Genomic DNA, 10,805 nt, shown 5'->3' with positions numbered 1-10,805 from the left:
GTCATAATATAAGTCATCAACCAAAGATTACCGTTCCCAACAATAGACAAGCCATCTCATCCACATCATACGTAAGTCCAACCTCTCTTCCAGTTCAAACACCACTATACCCAAGCAAGAGAAGCTTAAGATGAAAATAGCAGAGGAAGGTCCTGGGGAGTACAATTTGAGCCAACTCTTTTGAGTTGGACAAATGCCTACTTCTCCTAGAACTCATGGTAAACCTCAACAGTTACTTCAACAACCATTGATCAAGTTAGCATGTACTTTGATGCCATTCATCCTTGGAAAGAGTCAAGAAGAAGAGACTACAGATGAGGACTTAGCAGAATGGATCTATAAAGATCCCATCACCATCAATATTTCACAAGCTAAGCTTCCCACAAATTAGTATGGCAAAGGCCTTCTCATTATGAAAAGAATGGGTTATGATGGTCAGAGTGCTTTGGGACCTTGCAAGCAAGGATGACATGAACCGCTGTAGCCAGAATTAAAGCCCAGAGATAACACAAGACTAGGCTTTCAAAAGGAGATCTTTCCTAAACTCAGATTCAAAGGGAAACCCAACAAACCACTATATCAGCCTATTACAAAGAGGTCACCTTTGGTTATATTAGCAGCACCACGAACCACACCAACTGCCCCATTAAGGCTAAAAATCCCAGCAAAACCATCTACAACACTCATCATCCCACCAATCAAACCAACGATCCCATCAGCAGCAACAATAACATCAAGAGCACCATTAGCAACATCAACTGTATCAAAACCCACAGTAGTATCTACGACACCAGCAGTTCTAGCAAAAGTAGCAGAGTCAACACTACCAATACTCCCCGTATCAGATTCATTGATCCCCATAATCCTTCCTACAACACCAATCATTTCATCTACAAAACCGATCACACCTGCAATGTTTAACTCAAAGGACATCCCAATATGGTATAGTAATCGGATACTAGAAATTGACTCAGAGACTGACTCACATGAATGGGAATTTGATTCCATCCAGCTTAATACTTCAGATGAGGAAGATACATCACTACCTCCACCCCTCAAAGACATCCCTGTTTACGGAGAAGCACAGATAAAGATCTCTTGGGTTCCTGAGTTGGAAACATCTTCCATGGACCCTACGTCACATCCTACGCCTGATTCTGATAGGGAGAGTACTGTCAATGACCTTCACCACAACGTCTTAACCCTCACTGACTTATCTAATGAACTTAACCTAATCGATGAGGTAATGCCCATTATCCATCCTGAACTCATCAGATGGAACCAACCTAATCCCCCATGTCTTGACCATTTCCAAAATGACAAGGCGATCATTGAATTTTTGGAACTATGGGATAACATACCAAGCGGGGATCACAAAGCTGGATTCGCCATTAAACTTAATAGTGCAACATACTTCGGGACGGATGCCAAACCTTTCAGCTACAAAAATATAACAATAAAACATGGATCTTCCAGTGAAAACCACACTGTGGCACTGTTTGATCCCGCAAAAGTAAAAAGAAAGAGCGTATCCAATGGTGAAAACCTCTCTGAGGCACCTGAGGATGAAAGGTTTGACATTCTCCCCTCTAGTACATAGCAAGAACAATCAACAATTCTCATTGAGGAAACAAAAGAATACAATGTGGGGACTCTTGAAACTCCTCACCACATACATCTGGCATTTCTTTTAACTCCAGAGGAACAACCTAAGTTTGTTGAATTCTTCTAGAAGCGTGAAATCAACTTTGCATGGTCATATATAGACATGCCTGGGCTTGATCTTGATTTAGTCATGCATCACCTCACCATAGTAGAAGGAGCCAAACCTATCAAGCAGAAGCTTCGCAAGATGCATCCCCAGATTGCAATACTAGTCAAAGCAAAACTTAAGAAACTCTTAGATGTTGGTTTTATTAGACCAATTGATTATGCAGATTGGATATCCAATATTGTGCCTATCGGAAAACCAAATGGGGGCATCCGTATCTGTACAAACTTTAGAGATCTAAACAAAGCATGTCCTAAAGATGATTTCCCTCTACCAAACATCGACATAATAGTGGACCTAACAATAGGACATGCCATGCTTTCTCTCATGGATGGATTTTTCAAGGTACAACCAGATAAAGATCACACCAGAGGATCAACATAAGACGTCCTTCACATGTCCATGGGGCACATACTACTGGAATGTCATGCCTTTTGGTCTAAAGAATGCAGGAGCGACCTATCAAAGAGCAATGACCACCATCTTTCATGACATGATGCATACCATAATGGAAGATTATGTTGATGACTTATTGGCAAAATCAATAACAAGAGAAGGTCATCTATAAATATTAGAGAAAATCTTGATAGACTGGAACAATATTATGTTCGACTCAACCCAAAGAAATGTGTCTTTGGAGTAACCTCAGGGAAGCTTCTAGGAAACATTGTCTCAAGCAAAGTTATTGAGGTTGATCCTGCAAAGGTCAAAGCAATCATGGACATGCCACCACCAAAGAACATCAGTCAGCTAAGGACATTAAAAGGACGACTACAATCCATCCAAAGATTCATTGCACAACTAGCAGATAAGTGTCACCCATTTACACACCTATTACACAAGAACATCTGCTTTCAATGGGATACCAGATGCCAGCAAGCATTCTAGATGCTTAAAGACTACCTCATGAATACACCATTGCTAATCCCACTAGATCTGAGTAAGCCTCTACTACTCTATATATCAACAACAAATACAATATTGGGTGTACTATTGGTACAACACAATGCAGAAAGGAAAGAGTGTGCTATTTACTACATCTCTCGCACACTGGTTGGCTATGAACTCAATTACACACCTATTGAGCAAGATTGCCTAGTAGTAATCTTGGCAGCCACTAAACTAAGGCACTATCTGTTAACACATAAAGTACAACTAATTGCAAAGATTGATCCACTCAAATACTTACTCAGTAAAGCAGCATTGACAGGCCACTTGGCCAAATGGGTGATGATTCTAAGTGAATTTGACATCGAGTATGTGGACCGTAAGGCTATCAAAGGCCAAGTTATTGCAGATCAGTTGGCCGATGCTCCCCTCATAGGCGACCATCCTCTCATTTCCAATTTTCTAGATGAAGAGATATTCATGATCACAACAACACAACCATGAAAACTATACTTTGATGGTTCATACACTAGGCATGGCTCGGGGCCCGGCATTCTGTTTATCACACCTCAAGGTGACAACATCCCGAAGTCTTACAGGCTCACATTTCCATGCACAAACAACATAGCTGAATATGAGGCCTTGATCATAGGACTCAGGCTAGCTATACAATGGAAGTTACAAGAACTACAAGTATATGGCGACTCCCAACTGGTCATCCCCCAAGTAACAGATGAATATCAGACCGAGGATGATAAAATTATGCCATACAAGCAAATGGTGGACAAATTAAAACTATCATTCACTACTATAACTTTTGAGTAGATACCCAGAGATCAGAATCAAGCTGCTGACACTATGGCTCCCATCGCATCTCTCCTAGATCTTCCATAGAATTCAACACGCTACGAGTTCTTGGTAGAATAGCTTTGGATTCCCGCTTATGATATCCCTGAATCTAAGATGATATGTCACCTTGTCAGTTTTGAATCCCCATGGTATGGTGAGTTCTACACCTACCTTTGCGATCACACACTTCCTCCTAACCAATCGAATAACCAACGTAAAACCTTCATTCGCCAAACTGCTCGATATACCATTATTGCTGAAATCCTATACCGACGTAGTCTTGATGGTACTCTCCTTCGATGTCTAGAATAGGATGAGATAACAAAGGCCTTGGAAGAGGTACATGAAGGAATTTGTGGAACTCATGCAAGCAGTCCATCACTAGCCAAGAAACTCATGCACACTGGATACTATTAGCCATCCATGGAAAAAGACTCCTACTATTTTGTCAGAAAATGCAAGAAATGCCAAGTTCATGGAGATCTGATATATGCACCAGCACAGGAATTGCAACCAATAACAACACCATGGCCTTTTTTTCAATGGGGACTTGACCTTGTGGGTAAGATCCATTCATCCTCATCCAACGACCACAAATTTATTATTACCGCCACCGAATACTTCACAAAGTGGATCGAAGTTGTTCCACTTACCCAAGTCACCGACAAGCATATCACCTCATTCATCCTTAATTACATCATCTGCCGATATGGTGTACCCATGTCCATCATCACAGATAACAGTTTTCCTTTCAAAAATCAAGATGTCCGTGAGCTCTGTGAGAAGTTTCATATCCAACACCGCTTTTCCACTCCCTATTACCCATAAGGAAAAGGTTAGGCCGAAGCATTAAACAAGAACACATTGAGAATCCTCAAGAAGACAGTCAATGATGCCGGCCGTGATTGGCATGTTCAATTGAATCCAACACTATGGGCATACCAAACTAGCATTCGAACCCCTACAGGCGCAACTCCCTACTCATTGGTCTATGGAGCAGAGGCTATTTTACCTATTGAGGTCAAGATACCATCTCTACAGGTTTCCTTGCATAATATTATAGATGACGAAGCCTACAGAGTATCACGTCTTCAAGACTTAGAGCTACTTGATGAGAAACGACAAGCTGCATACAATAACCTCAAGGCCTATTAGCATCGCATGGGCAGAAGCTATAATCATCGGGTTAGACCTCGTGCATTTGAGGTAGGTGATCTTTTTCTTCGAGAGAATCCTCATAACCAACCAAATAGAGAACATCAAGGAAAGTTTGAAACAAACTAGTTGGGTCCATATGTTATCACTACTGTATTTGGGTCTGGGGCATATCAGTTGGCTACTTCAGAAGGAGAACTACTAGCAGATCCGATCAACAACATTCACCTCAAACAGTTTTATACATAATCCATACAGAGCATTAGGCTCCCCTACATCCTGACAAAACACTAAAAAACATTCAGATAAATGTCCTGAAGAAAATACAAAAAAATCAAAATAGTAAAGAAAAAATCATACATCCAAACGGTGAACAACCACTCCGGTGGCACCTTGGGTAAGTGTGATGGTGAAAACCTGGCAAACAAGTGCCACTCGTAAAGGCTATGGCTCCATTATCTTTTAGACTTGTTGCAATCACATTCATTTCATCCATTCATCCATTCGTCCAAACCATGGCTTGTTATTGATCTGCAATCCAGGATAGTATTTCATGCGTTTCGCATCCTGCTTTTCATGGTCATGTCTAAACTGTGGGCAATGCCCTTAATCTAGTTGATGAAAGTGGATTCTACATTATTTTGTGATTCATTGAGTTCTTCATTCAAAACTATCTCACACAATACCAAAAACATTCAGAAAATTATCTCACAAAATCCCAAAACATCAGAAAACACCAAACAAACAACAACATGGCAAACGCATTGTACATACATTTTTTAGAGTGGATACCAAACAAACATTGTAAAATACTCAAACAATGACCACTTATCACACCAACCCAATAATAAACATCGGCACACCAACTGTATTAACAAGGATGTATCCTTCCTTACCAAAACAAAGACAAGATGATATTTTCTTTGACAAGAAAATTCTGTTTAAGCTATCAAATACTTGGTTGATTTGTAGGTTATTCATTCGTTTATATATATATATATATATATATATATATATATATATATCAGGTTCCTATGCTACTTTGGGATATCCATAAGTGATTAGAGTAGCTGAGATGGTTCCTACAACATTATTTGTATGTCTTTTGCGAATTATTCCAATGAAGTTTTGGGGCATGTACTAATGGTGTCTATGTGGGAAGTTCACTAAGCTACGTGATCATATGCAAAATATAGTCATAGATCACTATGACTTGCTGACTACATCGTATACCTTGACCATATGAGCATGAACCATTATCGAGGGACCATATTCTTTATTCTTTATATATGTTGTTTGCTTATAGGTACAATACTTCATCTTTGGTTCCTTCTACCTCATCCAAGCTTGATATTGGTTTTATCTCTTACGATGGTATGAACTTGTCTCAGGATATGATCAGCAAAAGATCAAGGAGGACGTTCCAAGTCATGCATGAAAGGAGATTGTAGACACCTAAAAAAGGTCAATGCTTGCGGAGTCATACTTTAACATTTGTGCATTGCCTCATTTTAGGTTTTTGCGTCGCATTAACATTTCTCCTATGATTCGTACTTGGTCTTTATCATTTGCGAGCATCGAGTCAATCTTCTACATTCTTCATTCATCTTACTCTCGAATTTGGTCTTGTCGACAACAATCTTCAATCATGATTTTGGTCGATCTTATCCTATCACATCAATGTGTGTGCTCATTTGTCATCATTTTTGGACATCGTCAATCCTAATTAGGGTTTTGTCCTCTTATCAATCTTGTCATCTGGCGATCGATTTATCATCAATCCTTATCATTTTCAATCTTGTCGTTTAACGATCGATTTGTCATCGGTCGTTGTTATGTTCGATCTTGTCATTTTGCGATCGATTTGTCATTGATCGTGGTCATTTTCAATATTGTCGTTTTGCAATCTATTTTGTCATCGATCCTTGTCCTCTTGTCAATTTTGTCATTTTGTGATCGATTTGTCATCGATCGTTGTCTGTTTCAATTATGTCAATTTGGATCAATTAGTCATTGTTCCTCGTCAATTGGCGCATTTATCAATTAAATCATTTATCACATTGGTCCTTTGTTAATCAGAATCATGATCGAGTCAATTATCTTTTATCAAGGCCTAATTCATCTTCTAAGGTTTCGTGATTTAATCATTTAACCTTGTTTGTCATTTCTCCCTTTAGGATTAATAAATTATTTATTTATCCTAAGTTTTCTTGTCACAATTAAATGTTCATTTAATTGGCTAATTATTCCTCTTTGTGAATTAATTAATAAATGATAAATTATTAATTAATTTACCTAATTTCTAATTTCCATCAATTTCTTAATTCCTAAATTCTTAATTCTCTAATTTCTTAATTTTCTAATTCCTAATTTCAATTTCCTCCTATTTCTCTCCTAAATTCATGGAAATGACATAGAAATTTGTCATAATTTGTCATAATTGACAATCAATCAATCCTTGCATAGAAATTTGTCATAAATTGTCATGAATCTTTGCATAGCAATTTGTCATAAATTGTCATAAATCCTTGCATAGCAATTTGTCATACACATGTCATAATTTTGCTATTCTTGATTTGAATTTCCATTCGAATCATTATCATGCTAATTTGATCATTTCTCCAATTTATCTATAAATTGGATGAATTTATTCAATCAAACCCCTAATCAGATTATCAAATTTATAATTCACTTTGTCAAAAACAATCACATTTCGAGTACTCTTGCGCCATAATCTTGTCTATTTGCTTTCATCTCATGTGTATGCACTTGAAGGTGAGATCCACAAACAAAGGCTATTTGGAGAGGAAAGAAGAACAATGGAGCCGCATGAAGGAAGCATTCATATCTACGTTTGGTTTGCATAGTATTTAGTTTTGAATGTTTTGTCTTCATGTCTCTATTGAATGTGTTTAGGATAGATCGTTGCAATGAGCTTTTGTGATTGAGCTAGATTAGTTTTTATAATGTTTGTGATGATTTCCTATTTCCTAATGTACATTAATTGGTGAACCTAATGTGAACACTAACCATCTAACCCCTTAACTGTGTTTTTGAGTGCTTTTGAGTTGATTTGCAGGCCAAAAAACCCAAAAACAGGGCAGTGCAGGACTTTCTGGGGGACTTTTGTGTCTGTGTGAGACAACTTGTGCCTATGTCAAGCAACTTGCGCCTGTGTTGAAGACATTCTGTGCCTGTGTCATGACTTCTGCGTCTGTGTAAAGTCTAGAACAAAGGTAAAAATGCAGTGTTTTACTTGAGAATTGTCTTGTTTTTGCATTCTGTTTTCTGTGTTTTGGTTTTTGGTACTAATTATCTGTGCAGCATCTTGGCATACACATGGCAAAGAAAACAAATGAAACTACTAATATGTGTTATGCAAAATCGATGGTCAAAGAATAAACACTTCAAACTTCTAACTTGGGTTTTGCAGGTTGCCTTGGAGAAACAACTAAACTTGGTGTTTGTCATTAATGTTTTAGGCACCTAGTGTTTTTTAAATAGGTTGGAATGAACATGTTTTTGCTTTGATTTTTGAGTGTGACATTGGAGTAGGAGAGTATGCTCTCATCCTTCTTAGGGTGATCAGAAATCCAGATCTTCGATACCATGCTCGTGTCTTTGATTGTGTGTCTCCTTTAGAGGGCCTGCCTTCCCGACCATTTGCTTTTGCAAGCAAGTGATAATCATGAGAAGGGAACGACCCAAAGTGAGTACGGCTAGAATACCTTGGCATTCTAACTCACTATTAAAAAATACCCGATGAGCAAAAGCTTTGAAGGAAGGGTTATGTGGGAATTGCAGTTACTTGGGAAGTGATGACCCTTGAACTCTTTCTCATATCAACATCTAAGTAGGGCCTCTTGGTCTAAATCATGCTTGCACGACTACATTTGTTTGGTATCTTGATGGGCTTAATGTCTCAATCATGCTTGCGTGACATCAAGGAGTAACGCTTAACAGAAATCCTTACTACACACCTTGTTTTAGAGGCCAAAAACCCTTCTAGTTGCTTGAGAAGGACAAGTTCGGATACTTGGAAGAGATACTAAGTTTGCCATGGGGAGATTTCCATGGGGACTAATGCTTGGCTGCCCTGAGAAGTGAGTGTCATGGAGGGGAGCCCGTGGGGTCAAGCATCTATGTATTCTCCTTGAATCCCATAATGAGTCTACCTCTCAAGTACCTAATGTCCTTGCCTACCATAAGAAATGTGTGAATGAGCATGATTGTCTTGAGTCTAAGTTACAATATCTTGTATTCTTTGCTTGTCAAAAGTTGAATTGTATCTCATTTCAAGAACAAAACAAATTGATCCAACATAAGATTAAACACAAGAGACATTCATCCAACAAAAGTTCAACAAGATTCAAAACTCATCTTCAAACATGGTTAGCAAACATTGTTCAAAATCTTATCTCAACATTCATGTCACTTAGATTTAGGTTCATCTTAGGTTTGCATTTTGCAAAATCATTTGTCAAGCACCAAGGTTAGGTTTCACCTAAGTCATACTCCTTTGCATATCAATAAGGGTCATCCATTTGCATGTGTCCTCTTGCATTAAAGTCATACCATTGCCATACATTCATATTTGCATACCCTAGGTCTCTTCATTAAGCTTAGGTCATTATCATATCATATTAGGGTCACTTGCATAGTAATTGTCCCTTAGCATATAGTGTCAAAACTAGGTTTTGTCATACTTGAGTAATCCAAATCTTTGATAAACCCTAAGTCATTGTTAGGAAGTCTAGACCTTATTAAATCTTTTGTCCTTTTGTCATCAATACCATTTGGTCAAACCTAGCTTAGTATCCAAGCATATCAAGGAGACTTTGTCATTTTGTCCTTTTGTCACTTAGTCCTTTTGTCCTTTGAGGTCTAGAAATCATTCCAATTTCCCAAGGGTCCCTCTCTTAGCTTTGCATTCATAAGTTTGTCAAAATCTTTAAAAACAATCAAAAACATAGATTGCATTTTCATCTATTCAAGTTTACATTTAATTGCATAGCATATATTGCCCTTGAAAAATTCCAAAAACATTGCATTTGCATAAGTGACATGCCTGTTGAGACAAGATCAAAATCTAAAAAGATGGGCGAACCAATGTATCAACCCATGGACAACATAGCAAATTCGCAGTTTCAAACTAGTCAAACAATACAAATTGAAGGTTCATCAAACACATCTCTACCACCATATGGAACGGTTCAACTTGGACCACCTCCATTATATGAACCAGTGTTTGTACCTATGAAACCAGGACATGGGAGTGTTCCACCAACTCCAAGAGGAAGTGCACCTTTCAATTGGAATCAACCACACCTGCAACATGACATTCAAACTCAAACATTATATGAAGAACAAACCCTCTCACAAGGATTTGGTTCAGATCAAGGCATTCAATAAGAAATGAATCCAAATGTCCAACCAGATTCTTCATCCGATTCTGATGCTTTTGATGATGTTGACATGTTCCTTCAAGATCCAAATATAACAAAAAAGATGGATAAGTTCTTGAACAAGGTCTTTAAGATGTTTCCACAAAAGTATCTTAACATGATGAGTAATGTGACATCTTCAAGTGACCAAATCAATGTGCAAGAACAACAAAGCGGTGAGTTGTTAAGTTTCTCTCCGCATCCAAATGAAGAAAATACACGACAAGAAACTCAACCTACATTGATGAGTAAACGTGCTTCAAAGGCATTGACAATGACCATTCCTCAGAAGTCACCATTTGAGACAATAAATAATCTGCTATTCAACACAACACCTGTAACACAAGATCAAATAAAGGCCACACCAATATTGACAGCTGTCCCTCAACAAGAAGTGGTTCCTTACATGCATAAAATTGGATCAAAATCTAAGATGCAGGAAAGCTTCACAACTGGAATGCCTGATATCACCAATTTCCAAAACAATTCCACGATGCAACAAAGTTCTTATATCCCATTAAGTTCAATATCTTTGCCAAACACTATTGTGACAGATCCTTCGATAATGGCGACATGAAGAGCTATGGATAGTGGTTTGCATCAACAACAATTGTTGCAACAATTGAGTAATACGCAAAAGGTACAATCGAATGTGCAAACAAGTGATGTGCAACAACAACAATTTCGCATTCGACAAC

Source organism: Cryptomeria japonica, chromosome 7 (assembly GCF_030272615.1).
Source record: "Cryptomeria japonica chromosome 7, Sugi_1.0, whole genome shotgun sequence".
NCBI lineage: Eukaryota > Viridiplantae > Streptophyta > Pinopsida > Cupressales > Cupressaceae > Cryptomeria > Cryptomeria japonica.
The sequence above is the reverse complement of the archived record's forward strand: the minus strand, read 5'-3'. Positions refer to the sequence as shown.